Below are 21,088 nucleotides of genomic sequence, written 5' to 3' on the forward strand. Positions count from 1 at the left end.
TGTCACTCTTTAGTCATTGCATATCCGGGTACACCGTCGGAGGCATTCATATAGAGTCATCTTTGTTCTAGTATCAAGTTGTAATCATTGAGTTGTAAATAAATAGAAGTGTGATGATCATAATTATTAGAGAATTGTCCCAAGTGAGGAATAAAAAAAGATAAAGGCATAAAAAAGAGAAGGCCCAAAAAAGGGAGAAAGGCCATAAAAAAGAGAAGGCCCCAAAAAAAGAGAGAAAAAGAGAGAAGGGACAATGCTACTATCCTTTTACCACACTTGTGCTTCAAAGTAGCACCATGATCCTCATAGTAGAGAGTCTCTTGTTTTGTCACTTTCATATAGTAGTGGGAATTTTTCATTATAGAACTTGGCTTGTATATTCCAACAATGGGCCTCCTCAAGTGCCCTAGGTCTTCGTGAGCAAGCAAGATGGATGCACACCCACTTAGTTTCTTTTGTTGAGCTTTCATACATTTATAGCTCTAGTGCATCCATTGCATGGCAATCCCTACTCCTTGCATTAACATCAATCGGTGGGCATCTCCATAGCCCATTGATTAGCCTTGTTGATGTGAGACTTTGTCCTTTTTGTCTTCTCCACATAACCCCCATCATTATTCTATTCCACCCAAAGTGCTATGTCCATGGCTCGCGCTCATGTATTGCGTGAAAGTTTATAGGTTTGAGATTACTAAAGTATGAAACAATTGCTTGGCTTGTCATCGGGGTTGTGCATGATGAGAGCATTCTTGTGTGACGAAAATGAAACATGACTAAACTATATGATTTTGTAGGGATGAACTTTCTTTGGCCATGTTATTTTGAGAAGACATAATTGCTTAGTTAGTATGCTTGAAGTATTATCATTTTTATGTCAATATGAACTTTTGTCTTGAATCTTTCGGATCTGAATATTCATACTACAATTAAGAAGAATTACATTGAAATTATGCAAAGTAGCACTCTGCATCAAAAATTCTGTTTTTATCATTTACCTACTCGAGGACGAGCAGGAATTAAGCATGGGGATGCTTGATACGTCTCCAACGTATCTATAATTTTTGATTGCTCCATGCTATGTTATCTACTGTTTTGGGCAATATTGGGCTTTATTATCCACTTTTATATTATTTTTGGGACTAACCTATTAACCGGAGGCCCAGCCCAGAATTGCTGTTTTTTTGCCTATTTCAGTGTCTCGAAGAAAAGGAATATCAAACGGAGTCGAAACGGAACGAAATCAACTGGAGAAGTTATTTTTGGAAGGAAAGCTACCGGATGGACTTGGACCCCATGTCAGGAGCCAAGGGAGGTGCTCACGAGGGTGGGGGCGCCCCCCTAGGGCGCGCCCCCTGCCTCGTGGGGCCCCCGAAGCTCCACCGACGTACTTCCTGCACCCATATATACTCACGTACCCTAAAACTTCCAGAACAGACAATAGACCGGGAGTTCCGCCGCCAGAAGCCTCCGTAGCCACCGAAAACCAATCTAGACCCATTCCGGCACCCTGCCGGAGGGGGAATCCTTCTCCGGTGGCCATCTTCATCATCCCGGTGCTCTCCATGACAAGGAGGGAGTAGTTCTCCCTCGAGGTTGAGGGTATGTACCAATAGCTATGTGTTTGATCTCTCTCTCTCTCGTGTTCTTGAGGTGATATGATCTTGATGTATTGCGAGTTTTGATATTATAGTTCGATCTTATGATGTTTTCTCCCCCCTCTACTCTCTTGTAATGAATTGAGTTTCCCCTTTGAAGTTATCTTATCGGATTGAGTCTTTAAAGATTTGAGAACACTTGATGTATGTGTTGCCGTGCGTATCTATGGTGACAATGGGATATCACGTGATTCACTTGATGTATGTTTTGGTGATCAACTTGCGGGTTCCGCCCATGAACCTATGCATAGGGGTTGGCACACGTTTTCGTCGTGATTCTCCGATAGAAACTTTGGGGCACTCTTTGAGGTCCTTTGTGTTGGTTGAATAGATGAATCTGAGATTGTGTGATGCATATCGTATAATCATACCCACGGATACTTGAGGTGACATTGGAGTATCTAGGTGAAATTAGGGTTTTGGTTGATTTGTGTCTTAAGGTGTTATTCTAGTACGAACTCTAGGGCTGTTTTAGGAATAGCCCAACGGATTGATTGGAAAGAATAACTTTGAGGTGGTTTCATACCCTACCATAATCTCTTCGTTCGTTCTCCGCTATTAGTGACTTTGGAGTGACTCTTTGTTGCATGTTGAGGGATAGTTATGTGATCCAATTATGATATTATTGTTGATGGAACTTACACTAGTGAAAGTATGAACCCTAGGCCTTATTTCCGATCATTGCAATACCATTTACGCTCACTTTTATCATTAGTTATCTTGCTGTTTTTATAATTTCAGATTACAAAAACCTTTATCTACTATCCATATACCACTTGTTTCACCATCTCTTCGCCGAACTAGTGCACCTATACAATTTACCATTGTATTGGGTGTGTAGGGGACACAAGAGACTCTCTATTATTTGGTTGCAGGGTTGCTTGAGAGAGGCCATCTTCATCCTACGCCTCCCACGGATTGATAAACCTTAGGCCATCCACTTGAGGGAAATTTGCTACTTCCCTACAAACCTCTGCACTTGGAGGCCCAACAACGTCTACAAGAAGAAGGTTGTGTAGTAGACATCAAGCTCTTTTCTGGCGCCGTTGCCGGGGAGGTGAGTGCTTGAAGGTATATCTTTAGATCTTGCAATCGAGTCTTTTAGTTTCTTGTTTTATCACTAGTTTAGTTTATAAAAGAAAACTACCAAAAAATGGAATTAAGGGTACCTCATATGCTTCATCTTTTTAATATCTATCATGAAAATAAGGATTCCGATAATTGTGCTCAAGTGCTAGAAGAAGAATGCATTAGAATGTTTGGCACTGAATATTTGAATGATGAGCATGATTGCAATGTTGTTAGTATGAATTCCTTGAATATTTATGATGCTAATGATATGCAAAGCCACGAGCTTGGGGAAGCTATGTTTGATGAAGATGATATTTTTTTCCCCCCAAGTTTTGATGAGCAAATTTATTATGATGAAAGCATGCCTCCTATCTATGATGATTATTGTGATGACACGTATGCTTTAAAGAATAATGATAACAATGAAACTTGTCATCTTGATTTCAATTTTCAATCCCATGATAGTTACCTTGTTGAGTTTGCTCCCACTATTATTCATGAGAAGAATTTTGCTTATGTGGAGAGTAGTAAAATTTCTATGCAATTATGAACCCTAAGCCTTATTTCCTATCATTGCAATACAGTTTACGCTCACTTTTATCATTAGTTACCTTGCTGTTTTTATAATTTCAGATTACAAAAACCTTTATCTACTATCCATATACCACTTTTTCACCATCTCTTCGCCGAACTAGTGCACCTATACAATTTACCATTGTATTGGGTGTGTTGGGGACACAAGAGACTCTCTGTTATTTGGTTGCAGGGTTGCTTGAGAGAGACCATCTTCATTCCACGCCTCCCATGGATTGATAAACCTTAGGTCATCCACTTGAGGGAAATTTGCTACTGTCCTACAAACCTCTGCACTTGGAGGCACAACAACATCTACAAGAAGAAGGTTGTGTAGTAGACATCAGGATACAGGGGAAGCATAATATCTCACCCAAACTAACAATTCATACATCCAGTTGTATCCATCCTTCAACACATAACCAAGAAACCTTCGGAAATCGTGTACCTCAACCTTCGAAAAGCATCTGTTATACGAGTTATGGCAATACTCCCGAACTCCCGCCCTAGTACAGGGTGGCATCGAGATTATCTCACCAACAACTACATAAGAGAGATTTTCGATGTCGGCGAAACTCAGGTATTCCAGAACTGCAACGGTAAAATTGTGACGACAACACCTCAGAGCTCCACTCCCCGGGACACTGCCACAACCCTAAATGTCAGGAGGCACCAAGAACAATGTTCTCGTCACACGAATATTGGAACGATCCCAAGATACCTGCGTGATCCTAAAAAAACCATGAAATTTGAGGAGAGAAAAGTCAAAACTTCTACGTCAGGAGGCCTCACCAGAGCGACCAAGGGACTGAGGAGTAAAAAGAATCCTACTCTCCGATATATATAATCCTAAGACTCAAAACATTTTGTTCTAGACTCAACAACGTCAGCGATTCGATCAAGCAGGGGGCTCCTAAGTCGGGGATGGTTCTGATAGCAACTTGTAACACCCACAATGCGGGTATATCTCCCACGTGTCGGGGCACGACTTAGAGGCATAGCCGCATGGTAGTTTTGTCGCAAGAGGGGTAATCTTCACACAATCCCATGTACTGAATAAGAAAAGGATAAAGAGTTGGCTTACAATCGCCACTTCACACAAATAACAAGTTAAGCATACATCATCCAGAATACAATCAAGGTCTGACTACGGAACCAAAATAAAAGAAGACAACCCCAAATTCTAGATCCCCGATCGTCCCAACTAGGCTCCACTACTGATCGACCGGAAAAGACACAAAACAACGATCAAGATCTCCATCGAGTTCCCACTTGAGCTCAGTTGTGTCACCTGCACTGGTATCATCGGCACCTGCAACTGTTTGGAACTATCTATGAGTCACGAGTACTCAACAATCTCACACCTGCGTGATCAAGACTATTTAAGCTTATGGGTAGGAAAGGGTAATAAGGTGGAGCTACAGCACTAAGCATATATGGTGGCTAACATACGCAAATAAGAGTGAGAAGAGAAGCATTGCAATGGCCGTGAAGCTAGAAGTGATCAAGAAGTGATCCTGAAACTACTTACGCACAAACATAACTCCAAAACCGTGTTCACTTCCCGGACTCCGCCGAAAAGAGACCATCACGGCTACACACGCGGTTGATTCATTTTAATTAAGTCAAGTGTCAAGTTATCTACAACTGGATATTAACAAATTCCCATCTGCCACATAACCGCGGGCACGGCTCTTGAAAGTTTATACCCTGCAGGGCTGTCCCAACTTAGCCCATCACAAGCTCTCATGGTCAACGAAGGATATTCCTTCTCCCGGAAAGACCCTATCAGTCTCGGTATCCCGGTTACAAGACAGTTCGACAATGGTAAAACAAGACCCGCAAGACCACCCCAATGTGCTGACAAATCCCGATAGGAGCTGCACATATCTCGTTCTCAGGGCACAGTGGATGGGCAAGACGTCGGATTGGCATAGACCCTGGTTGCCCAGGGGGGCGCCGGACATCGCCCAGTTCGGACCAACACTTAGAGAAGCACTGGCCCGGGGGGTTAAAAATAAAGATGACCCTCGGGTTGGCCGACCCAAGGGAAAGGTAATAGGTTGTTAGGCAAATGTAAAACCAAGGTTGGGCCTTACTGGAGGAGTTTTATTCAAGGCGAACTGTCTAGGGGTTCCCATAACACCCAACCGCATAAGGAACACAAAATCAAGGAACATAACACCGGTATGACGGAAACTAAGGCGACAAGAGTGGAACAAAACACCAGGCATAAGGCCGAGCCATCGAACCATTACCAAGTATATAGATGCATTAATTTAAATAAGAGGTAATGTGATATCCCAACATATCCATGTTCCAACATGGAACAAACTTCAACTTCACCTGCAACTAGCAATGCTATAAGAGGGGCTGAGCAAAAGCGGTAACATAGCCAAACACCAGTTTGCTAGGAAAGGTGGGTGATACGTCCATTTTGCATCATATATCGATATTTATTGCATTATGGGCTGTTATTACACATTACATCACAATACTTATGCCTATTCTCTCTTATTTTACAAGGTTTACATAAAGAGGGAGAATGCCGACAGCTGGGATTCTGGGCTGGAAAAGGAGCAAATATTAGAGACCTATTCTGCATAGCTCCAAAAGTCCTGAAACTTCACGGAAGACGTTTTCAGAATATATAAAAAATACTCAGCGGAAGAAGTTCACCAGGGGGGCCACACCCTGCCCACGAGGGTGGGGGGCGCGCCCCCCTACCTCGTGGGCCCCCCTGGTGTCCCTCCGGTGGCCATCTACTGCTATATGAAGTCTTCCGATGGGAAAAAATCATAAGCCATCTTCTCGGACGAAACTCCGCCGCCACGAGGCGGAACCTTGCGGAACCAATCTAGGGCTCCGACAGAGTTGTTCTGCCGGGGAAACTTCCCTCCGAGAGGGGGAAATCATCACCATCGTCATCACCAACGCTCCTCTCATCGGGAGAGGGAAATCTCCATCAACATCTTCATCAGGAACATCTCCTCTCAAAACCCTAGTTCATCTCTTGTATCAAATTCTTGTCTCCAAATCCGGGATTGGTGCTAGTAGGTTGCTAGTAGTGTTAATTACTCCTTGTAGTTGATGCTAGTTGGTTTATTTGGTGGAAGATCATATGTTTAGATCCTATATGCATATTAATACCCCTCTGATTATGAACATGAATATGCTTTGTGAGTAGTTACGTTTGTTCCTCAGGACATGGGAGAAGTCTTGCTATTAGTAGTCATGTGAATTTGATATTCGTTCGATATTTTGATGAGATGTATGTTGTCTCTCCTCTAGTGGTGTTATGTGAACGTCGACTACATGACACTTCACCATTATTTGGGCCTAGAGGAAGGCATTGGGAAGTAATAAGTAGATGATGGGTTGCTAGAGTGACAGAAGCTTAAACCCTAGTTTATGCGTTGCTTGGTAAGGGGCTGATTTGGATCCATATGTTTCATGCTATGGTTAGGTTTACCTTAATACTTTTGTTGTAGTTGTGGATGCTTGCAATATAGGTTAATCATAGGTGGGATACTTGTCCAAGTAAGGACAGTACCCAAGCACCGGTCCACCCACATACCAAATTATCAAAGTACCGAACGCGAATCATTTGATCGTGATGAAAACTAGCTTGACAATATTCCCATGTGTCCTCGGGAGCGCTTTTCTCTATATAAGAGTTTGTCCAGGCTTGTCCTTTGCTACAAAAAGGATTGGGCCACCTTGCTGCACTTTATTTACTTTTGTTACTTGTTGCTCGTTACAAATTATCCTATCACAAAACTATCTGTTACCACTTATTTCAGTACTTGCAGAGAATACCTTGCTGGAAACCGCTTATCATTTCCTTCTGCTCCTCGTTGGGTTTGACACTCTTACATATCGAAAGGACTATGACAGATCCCCTATACTTGTGGGTCATCACTGGGTTAGAGGCGTGGCATGGCAATATGGGAGACATGATATAACAAGTGGTAGGTAGCGCGACATAGCGATAGAGCGAACAACTAGCAAGCGAAGATAGAAGTGATTTCGAGGGTATGGTCATCTTGACTGAAATGCCGCAAGGAATAAGAACGAGTGCATGAAGAAGACAAAGGACGTAGTCAAACGGATCCTCACAACTCCGGAACGAAACCGAAGCTAACAAGAGAAGCAACCCGAAAAGAAGCAAGCAACATAGTAAACAACCATCACATAAACATGGCATGATGCACAACCAAGGATGATGCATGTACGGTTTAAATATGCATGGCATGGCAAAGTGCAACAAGCAATACTACAAATTAAGTGGAGCTCAATATGCAACGAGTTGCATATTGAGGAAACACCACATTCAATTATTTAGTTCTCTCCCGTGTATGTACTCAACAATATTCAATGTTATTAAACATGGCAAGAGGTGAAGCATAAGTAAACTAACTATCTAGTCAAGTTTAAATGAGGCCGGAAATAACAAACAACAAGTCCAGAAAATCCTCATATGCATATTATGAAGTTGGTACTGTTCTGTCCTAAACACAATTTTAGAGTTGTTAAACATGCAAAGCAAGTACACCATGTTAAACTAGGCATTTTTCTACCCCATTTACATATAAAGATTATTTAAATCCAAGCTATGGTTAATTAATTATGAATTAAAGCATTTTAGCATGGCATTGGAGCAAATTAAAGAAAACAAAAATTTAAACATTTCAAACATGCATGAAAGTTGGGTATTATGAATCTAGACACAATTCTAAGCATTTTTCATATTTAAAGTTTTTACGAATGATGCATGGTTGGTGAGTTATTAAATGCATGTTGCTTGGGGGGTTTTCTGCAAACCATTGTTCTCTGGAATAAATACAAAATTCGTCTAGACGAAAAAAACATTACACGGGCCGAAACTGAGATCTGGCCCAACATGCACAAGGGGCTGGAGGGGGGTCTGCTCACCCATGGGCCATGGCCCAAGTCGAAGGGGAAGCAGGCCGGGGTGCTGCTAGGCCAGGGTGAGGCCCACGCATGGTCAACGGGCAGGTGCGGATTGGGGACCTCCCGATCGAGCGAGGCGGCGGCGACTCTGGCGCTCCGGCGAGAAGGTGGCGGCGGGGCCGAGCGAAGAGCGTTGGAGGTGGGCCGATGCGGTGGCGACAACCCGGATCCGGGACGAGGGGGGTCGCCGGGGTCGGTTCTAGGCCGGACCGAGGCGGAGACGACGAGCACGGGCGGTGTGGCCCTCACGGCGGCCGATGCCGGTGAGCTCCTGCAGCGGGCAGCGTGACGTAGGGCTACCGACGATGGGGAAGGCAGGGTCCGGCAGGCGGCGACGCAAAGGCGGCGGGTCGAAGTCGACGGGAGGCGGCGCTCCGGCGCGATGCGCAACGACGGCGGGGCCCGAGGTCGCCGGCAGGAGGGGCGATGGCGGCGCTCCCCCGATCCAGCTCGGGGTCGAGCGGGAGGAGGCGCGGGCTTGCGCGAGGAACGAACGGCGGCGTTCCGGCGGCCGCACGGGCCTGGGCTGGCCACGCCTGGGACCTGTGGGCTACGGCGTTGGAGGGCGCGGGGCTGGGACGCGTGGCGGCCTTCTGTTGGTGGAGGCGGCGGCTGCGGTGGCGCTGGACGATGGAGGCGCGACAAGTGGCGGCTGGGCAACGGCTATGGGCGGAATTTGAGGAGGTGGGAGGCTAGAGGTCGGGGAAGGCTAGGCTGCAGATTTGGAAGGGGAGGTGGTTTAAATAGACAGGTTTAGGGTTAGGGGGATTTTGGAGCGATTCGGAGCACCCGATCGCGATACGACGGTTCCGATCGACAGGAGGGGTTTAGCTGGGTTAGGTGGGCTGTGGAGAGTGGGTTGGGCTGAGATGAGAGAGACGGAAATGCAGCCCGGCAATGTCCGCCGATAGACCGGCTATAATGCCGCTATAGTTACCCGTTGGGGCGTCAGACCGACTCTGAATGCGATGAAACATGGCAAGCGACATACTAACAACATAACAACACCGCATGCCAACTTTCAACCCATTCCGGGAACATTTTCCGGACACTTATAAAATAATATTTTGGACATGCCGCGGGCGCGTGCAAGTGTGTCTGGGCTCCGAACTGACAACGGAGAGAACTGGGGAACCCGGACGGATGCAAGTTTTGAAAACATGATGATGCAATGCACATGATGACATGACCAAGATGCAACACGCAAGCGAATGACAAGGCAACAACAACAAATAACTGGAAGACACGCGGTGCAACGGTCTCGGGGCGTTACAGTGATGGACAAGACCCATCCGTTAGCTTAGCATAATGATCGTTTAGTTTTTTCTGCTATTGCTTTCTTCATGATTTATACATGTTCCTCAAACTATGAGATTATGCAACTCCCGAATACCGAAGGAACACCTTGTGTGCTATCAAATGTCACTATGTAACTGGGTCATTATAAAGATGCTCTACAGGTGTCTCCGATGGTGTTTGTTGAGTTGGTATAGATCGAGATTAGGATTTGTCACTCCGTGTATCGGAGAGGTATCTCTGGGCCCTCTCGGTAATGCACATCACTATGAGCCTTGCAAGCAATGTGACTAACGAGTTAGTCACAGGATGATGCATTACAGAACGAGTAAAGATACTTGTCGGTGACGAGATTGAACTAGGTATGATTATACCGACAATCGAATCTTGGGCAAGTAACATAACGATGACAAAGGGACCAATGTATGTTGTTATGCAGTTTGACGGATAAAGATATTCATATAATATGTAGGAGCCAATATGAGCATCCAGGTTCCACTATTGGTTATTGACCGGAGATGTGTCTCGGTCATGTCTACATAGTTCTCGAACCCATAGGGTCCGCACGCTTAACGTTCGATGACGATTTGTATTATGAGTTATGTGATTTGCTAACCGAAGTTTGTTCGGAGTCCCGGATGAGATCATATACATGGCGAGGAGTCTCGAAATGGTCGAGACATAAAGATTGATATATTGGATGATGTTATTCGGACATCGGATGAGTTTCGAGAGGTGCCGGATAATTATCGGAGTGCCGGAGGGTTATCGGAACCCCCCGGTGGAACTAATGGGCCTCGATGGGCCTTAGTAGGAAGAGAGGAAGGGCCAGGAGGGCCTGCCCCCCCCCTTGGGTCCGAACTGGACTAGGGGAAGGGGGCGGCGCCCCCCTTTCCTTCCCTTCCCCCTCTTCCTTCCTTCTTCCCCTCTTCCTTAGGTGGAAACCTACTAGGACTTGGAGTCCTAGTAGGATTCCCCTCTCCTGGCATGCCCTAGGAGGGCCGACCGGCCTCCCCTCCCCTCCTTTATATACGGGGGTAGGGGGCACCCTAGAACACAGGAGTTTCTCTTAACCATGTGCGGTGCCCCCCTCCATAGTTACACACCTCGGTCATATCATCATAGTGCTTAGGCGAAGCCCTGCGCCGGTAACTTCATCATCACTGTCACCACGCCATCGTGTTGATGGAACTCTCCCTCGGCCTCAACTGGATCAAGAGTTCAAGGTACGTCATCGAGCTGGACATGTGCTGATCGCGGAGGTGTCGTATGTTCGATACTTGGATCGGTTGGATCGTGAAGACGTTCGACTACATCAACCGTGTTACTAAACGCTTCTGCTTTCGGTCTACAAGGGTACGTAGACACACTCTCCCCTCTCCTTTCTATGCATGTCCAAGATAGATCTTGCGTGATCGTAGGAATTTTTTTGAAATACTGTGTTCCCCAACAGTGGCATCCGAGCCAGCTCTATGCGTAGATGTTATATGCACGAGCAGAACACAATGAGTTGTGGGCGATAATAGTCATACTGCTTACCAACAACGTCTTACTTTGATACGGCGGTATTTTTGGATGAAGCGGCCCGGACCGACATTACATGACCGTGTTCATGAGACTGGTTCGACCGACGTGCTTCGCACACAGGTGGCTAGCGGGTGTCTGTTTCTCCAGCTTTAGTTGAATCGAGTTTGACTAATCCCGGTCCCTGTTGAAGGTTAAAACATCACACTTGACGAAAAATCATTGTGGTTTTAATGCGTAGGTAAGAACGGTTCTTGCTAGAAGCCCGTAGCAGCCTTGTAAAACTTGCAACAACAAAGTAGAGGACGTCTAACTTGTTTGTGCAGGGCATGTTGTGATGTGATATGGTCAACACGTGATGATATAAATTGTTGCATGAGATAATCATGTTTTGTATCAGTTATCGGCAACTGGCAGGAGCCATATGGTTGTCGCTTTATGGTATGAAATGAAATCTCCATGTAATTGCTTTAGTTTATCACTAGGCGGTAGTGATAGTCGTAGAAGCAATAGTTGGCGAGACGACAACAATGCTACGATGGAGATCAAGGTGTCAAGCTGGTGACGATGGTGATCATGACGGTGCTTTGGAGATGGAGATCAAAAGCACGAGATGATGATGGCCATATCATATCACTTATTTTGATTGCATGTGATGTTTATCTTTTATGCATCTTATTTTTCTTAGTATGGTGGTAGCATTATAAGATGATCTCTCACTAAATTTCAAGGTACAAGTGTTCTCCCTGAGTATGCACCGTTGCTACAGTTCGTCGTGCCGAGACACCACGTGATGATCGGGTGTGATAAGCTCTACGTTCACATACAATGGGTGCAAGCTAGTTTTGCACAAGCAGAATACTCAGGTTAAACTTGATGAGCCTAGCATATGCAGATATGGCCTCGGAACACTGAGACCGAAAGGTCGAGCATGAATCATATAGTAGATATGACCAACATAGTAATGTTCACCATTGAAAACTTCTCCATCTCACGCGATGATCGGACATGGTTTAGTTGATATGGATCACGTGATCATTTAGATAACTAGAGGAATGTCTATATAAGTGGGAGTTCTTAAGTAATATGATTAATTGAACTTTAATTTATCATGAACTTAGTACCTGATAGTATTTTCATGTCTATGTTGTTTTACATTAATGGCTTGTGGTACTATTCCTTTGAATTTTAATGCATTCCTAGAGAAAGCTAAGTTGAAAGATGATAGTAGCAACTACACGGACTGGGTCCGTAACTTGAGGATTATCATCATTGCTGCACAAAAGAATTATGTCCTGGAAGCACCGCTAGGTGAAAAGCCCGTTGTAGGGGCGACACCAGATGTTATGAACGTCTAGCAAAGCAAAGCTGGTGACTACTCGATAGTTCAGTGTGCCATGCTTTACGGCTTAGAATCGGGACTTCAATGACGTTTTGAACGTCATGGAGCATATGAGATGTTCCAGGAGTTGAAGTTAATATTTCAAGCAAATGCTCGGATTGAGAGATATGAAGTCTCCAGTAAGTTCAGATATGAGAGATATGAACATATACTCAGAATGTCTGGGTACCACAACCACTTGACTCAACTGGGAGTAAATCTTCCTGATGATAGTTGTTGGAAATATGCCCTAGAGGCAATAATAAATTGGTCATTATTATATTTCCTTGTTCATGATAATCGTTTATTATCCATGCTAGAATTGTATTGATAGGAAACTCAGATACATGTGTGGATACATAGACAACACCATGTCCCTAGTAAGCCTCTAGTTAACTAGCTCGTTGATCAATAGATGGTTACGGTTTCCTGACCATGGACATTGGATGTCGTTGATAACGGGATCACATCATTAGGAGAATGATGTGATGGACAAGACCCAATCCTAAGCCTAGCACAAAGATCGTGTAGTTCGTATGCTAAAGCTTTTCTAAATGTCAAGTATCATTTCCTTAGACCACGAGATTGTGCAACTCTCGGATACCGTAGGAATGCTTTGGGTGTGCCAAACGTCACAACGTAACTGGGTGGCTATAAAGGTGCACTACGGGTATCTCCGAAAGTGTCTGGGTTGGCACGAATAGAGACTGGGATTTGTCACTCCGTGTGACAGAGAGGTATCTCTGGGCCCACTCGGTAGGACATCATCATAATGTGCACAATGTGACCAAGGAGTTGATCACGGGATGATGTGTTACGGAACGAGTAAAGAGACTTGCCGGTAACGAGATTGAACAAGGTATCGGATACCGACGGTCGAATCTTGGGCAAGTACAATACCGCTGGACAAAGGGAATTGAATACGGGATTGATTGAATCCTCGACATCGTGGTTCATCCGATGAGATCATCGTGGAACATGTGGGAGCCAACATGGGTATCCAGATCCCGCTGTTTGGTTATTGACCGGAGAGTCGTCTCGGTCATGTTTGCATGTCTCCCTAACCCGTAGGGTCTACACACTTAAGGTTCGGTGACGCTAGGGTTGTAGAGATATTAGTATGCGGTAACCCGAAAGTTGTTCGGAGTCCCGGATGAGATCCCGGACGTCACGAGGAGTTCCGGAATGGTCCGGAGGTAAATATTTATATATAGGAAGTCCTATTTTGGCCACCGGAAAATGTTCGGGATTTTTCGGTATTGTACCGGGAAGGTTCTAGAAGGTTCCGAAGTGGGGCCCACCTGCATGGGGGGACCCACATGAACGTGGGTAGTGGGGGCAAGGCCCCACACCCCTGGTCAAGGCACACCAAGATCCCCCCTTAGAAGGAATAAGATCATATCCCAAAGGGATAAGATCAAGATCCCTAAAGAGGGGGGATAACAATCGGTGGGGAAGGGAAATGATGGGATTTCTTTCCCCCACCTTTGCCAACGCCCCAATGGACTTGGAGGGCAAGAAACCAGCCCCCTCCGCCCCTATATATAGTGGGGAGGCGCATGGGAGCCGGACCCTAGCCCCTGGCGCCTCCCTCTCCCCTCGTAACACCTCTCGCTGAGCTTGGCGAAGCCCTGCCGAGATCCCCGCTGCTTCCACCACCACGCCGTCGTGCTGCTGGATCTCCATCAACCTCTCCTTCCCCCTTGCTGCATCAAGAAGGAGGAGACGTCTTCCCCAACCGTACGTGTGTTGAACGCGGAGGTGCCGTCCGTTCGGCACTAGGATCTCCGGTGATTTGGATCACGAAGAGTACGACTCCTTCAACCCCGTTCTCTTGAACGCTTCCGCATAGCGATCTACAAGGGTATGTAGATGCACTCTCCTTCCCCTCGTTGCTAGTTTCTCCATAGATAGATCTTGGTGACACGTAGGAATTTTTTTGAATTTCTGCTACGTTCCTCAACAGTGGTATCATGAGCTAGGTCTATGCATAGTTTCTATGCACGAGTAGAACACAAAGTAGTTGTGGGCATCGATTTTTTCAATTTACTTGCCATTACTAGTCTTATCTTGATTCGGCGGCATCGTGGGATGAAGCGGCCCGGACCGACCTTACACGTACACTTACGTGAGACAGGTTCCACCGACTGACATGCACTAGTTGCATAAGGTGGCTAGCGGGTGTCTGTCTCTCCCACTTTAGTCGGATCGGATTCGATGAAAAGGGTCCTTATGAAGGGTAAATAGCAATTGGCATATCACGTTGTGGTTTTTGAGTAGGTAAGAAACGTTCTGGCTAGAAACCCATAGCAGCCACGTAAAACATGCAAACAACAATTAGAGGACGTCTAACTTGTTTTTGCAGGGTATGCTATGTGATGTGATATGGCCAAGAAGAATGTGATGAATGATATGTGATGTATGAGATTGATCATGTTCTTGTAATAGGAATCACGACTTGCATGTCGATGAGTATGACAACCGGCAGGAGCCATAGGAGTTGTCTTAATTTATTTATGACCTGCGTGTCAACATAAACGTCATGTAATTACTTTACTTTATTGCTAACCGTTAGCTATAGTAGTAGAAGTAATAGTTGGCAAGACAACTTCATGAAGACACGATGATGGAGATCATGGTGTCATGCCGGTGACGATGATGATCATGGAGCCCCGAAGATGGAGATCAAAAAGGAGCAATATGATATTGGCCATATCATGTCACTATTTGATTGCATGTGATGTTTATCATGTTTTTGCATCTTGTTTGCTTAGAACGACGGTAGTAAATAAGATGATCCCTCATTAAAATTTCAAGAAAGTGTTCTCCCTAACTGTGCACCATTGCGAAGGTTCGTTGTTTCGAAGCACCACGTGATGATCGGGTGTGATAGATTCTAACGTTCGAATACAACGGGTGTAAGCCAGATTTACACATGCAATACACTTAGGTTGACTTGACGAGCCTAGCATGTACAGACATGGCCTTGGAATGCGGAAGACCAAAAGGTCGAACATGAGTCGTATAGAAGATACGATCAACATGAAGATGTTCACCGATGATGACTAGTCCGTCTCACGTGATGATCAGACACGGCCTAGTTGACTCGGATCATGTATCACTTAGATGACTAGAGGGATGTCTATCTAAGTGGGAGTTCATTAAATAATTAGATGAACTTAATTATCATGAACATAGTCAAAAGGACTTTGCAAATTATGTCGTAGCTTACATTTTAGTTCTACTGTTTTAGATATGTTCCTAGAGAAAATTTAGTTGAAAGTTGATAGTAGCAATTATGCGGACTGGGTCCGTAAACAGAGGATTGTCCTCATTGCTGCGCAGAAGGATTATGTCCTTAATGCACCGCTCAGTGAGTTGAACCTCGAACGTCGGTTGTGGATGTTGCGAACTTCTGACATACACGTTTTGATGACTACATGATAGTTCAGTGCGTAATGCTAAATGGTTTAGAGTTGAGGCACCGAAGACGTTTTAAAACGTCACGAAACATATGAGATGTTTCGAGGGATGAAATTGGGATTTCAGGCTCGTGCCCACGTCAAAAGGTATAAGACCTCCGACGATTTTCTTAGCCTGCAAACTAAGGGAGAAAAGCTCAATCGTTGAGCTTGTGCTCAGATTGTCTGAGTACAACAATCATTTGAATCGAGTGGGAGTTAATCTTCCAGATGAGATAGTGATGTTTCTCCAAAGTCATTACCACCAAGCTGCTAGAGCTTCATGATGAACTATAATATATCGGGGACATATGTGATGATCCTTGAGATATTCACGATGTTTGACACCACAAAAGTAGAAATCAAGAAGGAGCATCAATCGTTGATGGTTGGTGAAACCACTAGTTTCAATAAGGGCAAGGGCAAGAAGGGATACTTCATGAAACGGCAAATCAGCTGCTGCTCTAGTGAAGAAACCCAAGGTAGAACCCAAACCCGAGACTAAGTGCTTCTGTAATAAGGGGAACAGCCACTGGAGTAGAATTACCCTAGATACTTGGTAGATAAGAAGGCTGGCAAGGTCGATAGAAGTATATTGGATATACATTGTGTTAGTGTGTACTTTACTAGTACTCCTAGTAGCACCATGGTATTAGATACCGGTTCGGTTGCTAAATGTTAGTAAACTCGAAACAAAAGGCTACGGAGTAAACGGAGACTAGCTAAAGGTAAGCTGGCGATATGTGTTGGAAGTTTTTCCAAGCTTGATGTAATCAAGCATCGCACGCTCCCTCTACCATCGAGATTGGTGTTTGTGTTGAGCATAGACATGATTGGATTATGTCTATCGCAATACGGTTATTCATTTAAGGAGAATAATGGTTACTCTGTTTATTTGAATAATACCTTCAATGGTCTTGCACCTAAAATGAATGGTTTATCGAATCCCGATCGTAGTGATACACATGTTCATGCCAAAAGATATAAGATAGTAATGATAGTACCACATACTTGTGGCACTGCAATTTTAGTCACAATGGTATAAAACGCATGAAGAAGCTCCATGTTGATGGATCTTTGGACTCGCTTGATTTTGAATCACTTGAGACATGCAAATCATACCACATGAGCAAGATGACTGAAAGGCCTCGTTTTCAGTAAGATGGAACAAGAAAGCAACTTGTTGGAAGTAATACATCTTGATGTGTGTAGTCCAATGAGTGCTGAGGCATGTAGTGGATATCATTATATTCTTACTTCACAGATGATTTGAGTAGATGCTAAGTATATTTACTTGATGAATCATGAGTCTGAATTATTAAAAGGTTCAAGTAATTTCAGGGTGAAGTTGAAGATCGTCGTGACAAGAGGATAAAATATCTATGATATGATCATAGATATGAATATCTGAATTACGAGTTTGGCACAGAATTAAGACATTGTGGAAATTGTTTCACAACTAATTCAGCCTGGAACACCATAGTGTGATGGTGTGTCCGAACATCATAACCGCACCCTATTGGATATGATGCATACCATGATGTCTCTTATAGAATTACCATGATAGTTTATGGGTTAGGCATTAGAGACAACCACATTCACTTTAAATAGGGCACCACGTAATTCCGATGAGATGACACCGTATGAACTATGGTTTAGAGAAACCTAAGCTGTCATTTCTTAAAAGTTTGGGGCTGCAACGCTTATGTGAAAAAGTTTCAGGCTGATAAGCTCGAACCCAAAGCAGATAAATGCATCTTCATAGAGTACCCAAAACAATTGGGTGTACCTCCTGTCTCAGATCCGAAAGCAATAGGGATTGTTTCTAGAATCGGGTCCTTTCTCGAGGAAAAGTTTCTCTCGAAAGAATTGAGTGGGAGGATGGTGGAGACTTGATGAGGTTATTGAACTGTCACTTCAACCAGTGTATAGCAGGGCACAGGGAGTTGTTCCTGTGGCACCTACACCAATTGAAGTGGAAGCTTATGATAGTGATCATGAAACTTCGGATCAAGTCACTACCAAACCTCGTAGGACGACAAGGATGCGTACTACTTCAGAGTGGTACGTAACCTGTCTTGGAAGTCATGTTGCTAGACAACAATGAACCTACGAGCTATGGAGAAGCGATGGTGGGCCCGGATTCCAAAATTGGCTTGAGGCCATAAAATCCGAGAGAGGATCCATGTATGAAAACAAAGTGTAGACTTTGGAAGAACTGCTTAATGGTCATAAGGCTGTTGGGTACATATGGATTTTAAAAGAAAGACGGACAATGGTGGTAAGTATCACCATTAAGAAAGCTCGACTTGTCGTTAAGATGTTTTCCGACAAGTTCAAGGAGTTGACTACGATGAGATTTTCTCACTCGTAGCGATGCTAAGAGTCTGTTGAATCATGTTAGCAGTTACTACATTGTTTATGAAATCTTGCAGATACGATGTCAAAATATTGTTTCCTTGACGATTTCCTTGAGGAAAGGTTGTATGTGATACAACCAGAAGGTTTTGTCAGTCCTGAAAAATGCTAACAAGTATGCAAAACTCCAGCAATCCTTCTAAGGGCTGGAGTAAGCATCTCGGAGATGGAATGTACGCTTTGATGAGATGATCAAAGCTTGTGGGTTTATACAAAGTTTATGAGAAACTTGTATTTCCAAAGAAGTGAGTGGGAGCACTATAGAATTTCTGATGAGTATATGTTGTTGACATATTGTTGATCAGAAATGATGTAGAATTTCTGGAAAGCATATAGGGTTATTTAAAAAGTGTTTTTCAATGGAAAACTTGTATTTAGCTACTTGAACATTGAGCATCAAGATCTATAAGATAGATCAAAACGCTTAATGGTACTTTCAAATGAGCACATACCTTGACATGATCTTGAAGGTGTTCAAGATGGACCGGTCAAAGAAGGAGTTCTTGCCTGAGTTGTAAGGTATGAAGTTATGAAGTTAAAGCTCGACCACGGCAGGAGAAAGAGGAAGGACGAAGGTCGTCCCCTATGCTTTTTTCATGGGCTCTATACAGTATGCAATGCTGAGTACCGCACCTGATGTGTGCCTTGCCACATGTCTGGCAAGAGGGTACAAAGGTGATCTAGGAGTAGATCACCAGATAGCGGTCAAAAATTATCCTTAGAGGAATAAGGATATGTTTCTCGGTTATGGAGGTGATAAAGAGTTCGACGTAAAGAGTTACATCGATGCAAGCTTAACACCTATCCGGATAGCTCTGAGTAGAGATACTGGATACGTATAATGGAGCAACAATTTGGAATAGCTCCAAGTAGAACAGTTATTTGAAATGGCTCCAAATATAGCGTAGAGATTTGCGAAGTACATACGGATCTGAATGTTGCAGACCCGTTGACTAAAACCTCTCTCACAAGCATAACATGATCAAACCCAGAACTCATTGAGTGTTAATCACATAGTGATGTGAACTAGATTATTGACTCTAGTAAACTCTTTGGATGTTGGTCACATGGCGATGTGACCTGTGAGTGTTAATCACATGGCGATGTGAACTAGATTATTGACTCTAGTGCAAGTGGGAGACTGTTGGAAATATGCCCTAGAGGCAATAATAAATTGGTCATTATTATATTTCCTTGTTCATGATAATTGTTTATTATCCATGCTAGAATTATATTGATAGGAAACTCAGATACATGTGTGGATACATAGACAACACCATGTCCCTAGTAAGCCTCTAGTTAACTAGCTCGTTCATCAATAGATGGTTACGGTTTCCTGACCATGGACATTGGATGTCGTTGATAACGGGATCACATCATTAGGAGAATGATGTGATGGACAAGACCCAATCCTAAGCCTAGCACAAAGATCGTGTAGTTCATATGCTAAAGCTTTTCTAAATGTCAAGTATCATTTCCTTAGACCATGAGATTGTGCAACTCCCGGATACCGTAGGAATGCTTTGGGTGTGCCAAACGTCACAACATAACTGGGTGGCTATAAAGGTGCACTACGGGTATCTCCGAAAGTGTCTGAGTTGGCACGAATCGAGACTGGGATTTGTCACTCCGTGTGACGGAGAGGTATCTCTGGGCCCACTCGGTAGGACATCATCATAATGTGCACAATGTGACCAAGGAGTTGATCACGGGATGATGTCTTACGGAACGAGTAAAGAGACTTGCCAGTAACGAGATTGAACAAGGTATCGGATACCGACGATCGAATCTTGGGCAAGTACAATACCGCTGGACAAAGGGAATTGAATACGGGTTGATTGAATCCTCGACATCGTGGTTCATCCGATGAGATCATTGTGGAACATGTGGGAGCCAACATGGGTATCCAGATCCCGCTGTTGGTTATTGACCGGAGAGTCGTCTCGGTCATGTCTGCATGTTTCCCGAACCCGTAGGGTCTACACACTTAAGGTTCGGTGACGCTAGGGTTGTAGAGATATTAGTATGCGGTAACCCGAAAGTTGTTCGGAGTCCCGGATGAGATCCCGGACGTCACGAGGAGTTCCGGAATGGTCCGCAGGTAAAGATTTATATATAGGAAGTCCTATTTTGGCCACCGGAAAATGTTCGGGATTTTTCGGTATTGTACCGGGAAGGTTCTAGAAGGTTCCGAAGTGGGGCCCACCTGCATGGGGGGACCCACATGAACGTGGGTAGTGGGGGCAAGGCCCCACACCCCTGGTCAAGGCGCACCAAGATCCCCCCTTAGAAGGAATAAGATCATATCCCAAAGGGATAAGATCAAGATCCCTAAAAAGGGGGGATAACAATCGGTGGGGAAGGGAAATGATGGGATTTCTTTCCCCCACCTTTGCTAACGCCCCAATGGACTTGGAGGGCAAGAAACCAGCCCCCTCCACCCCTATATATAGTGGGGAGGCACATGGGAGCCGGACCCTAGCCCCTGGCACCTCCCTCTCCCCTCGTAACACCTCTCGCTGAGCTTGGCGAAGCCCTGCCGAGATCCTCGCTGCTTCCACCACCACGCCGTCGTGCTGCTGGATCTCCATCAACCTCTCCTTCCCCCTTGCTGGATCAAGAAGGAGGAGACGTCTTCCCCAACCGTACGTGTGTTGAACGCGGAGGTGCCGTCCGTTCGGCACTAGGATCTCCGGTGATTTGGATCATGACGAGTACGACTCCTTCAACCCCGT

The sequence above is a fragment of the Triticum urartu genome, chromosome 6 (genome assembly GCF_003073215.2).
Source record: "Triticum urartu cultivar G1812 chromosome 6, Tu2.1, whole genome shotgun sequence".
NCBI classification, from domain to species: domain Eukaryota; kingdom Viridiplantae; phylum Streptophyta; class Magnoliopsida; order Poales; family Poaceae; genus Triticum; species Triticum urartu.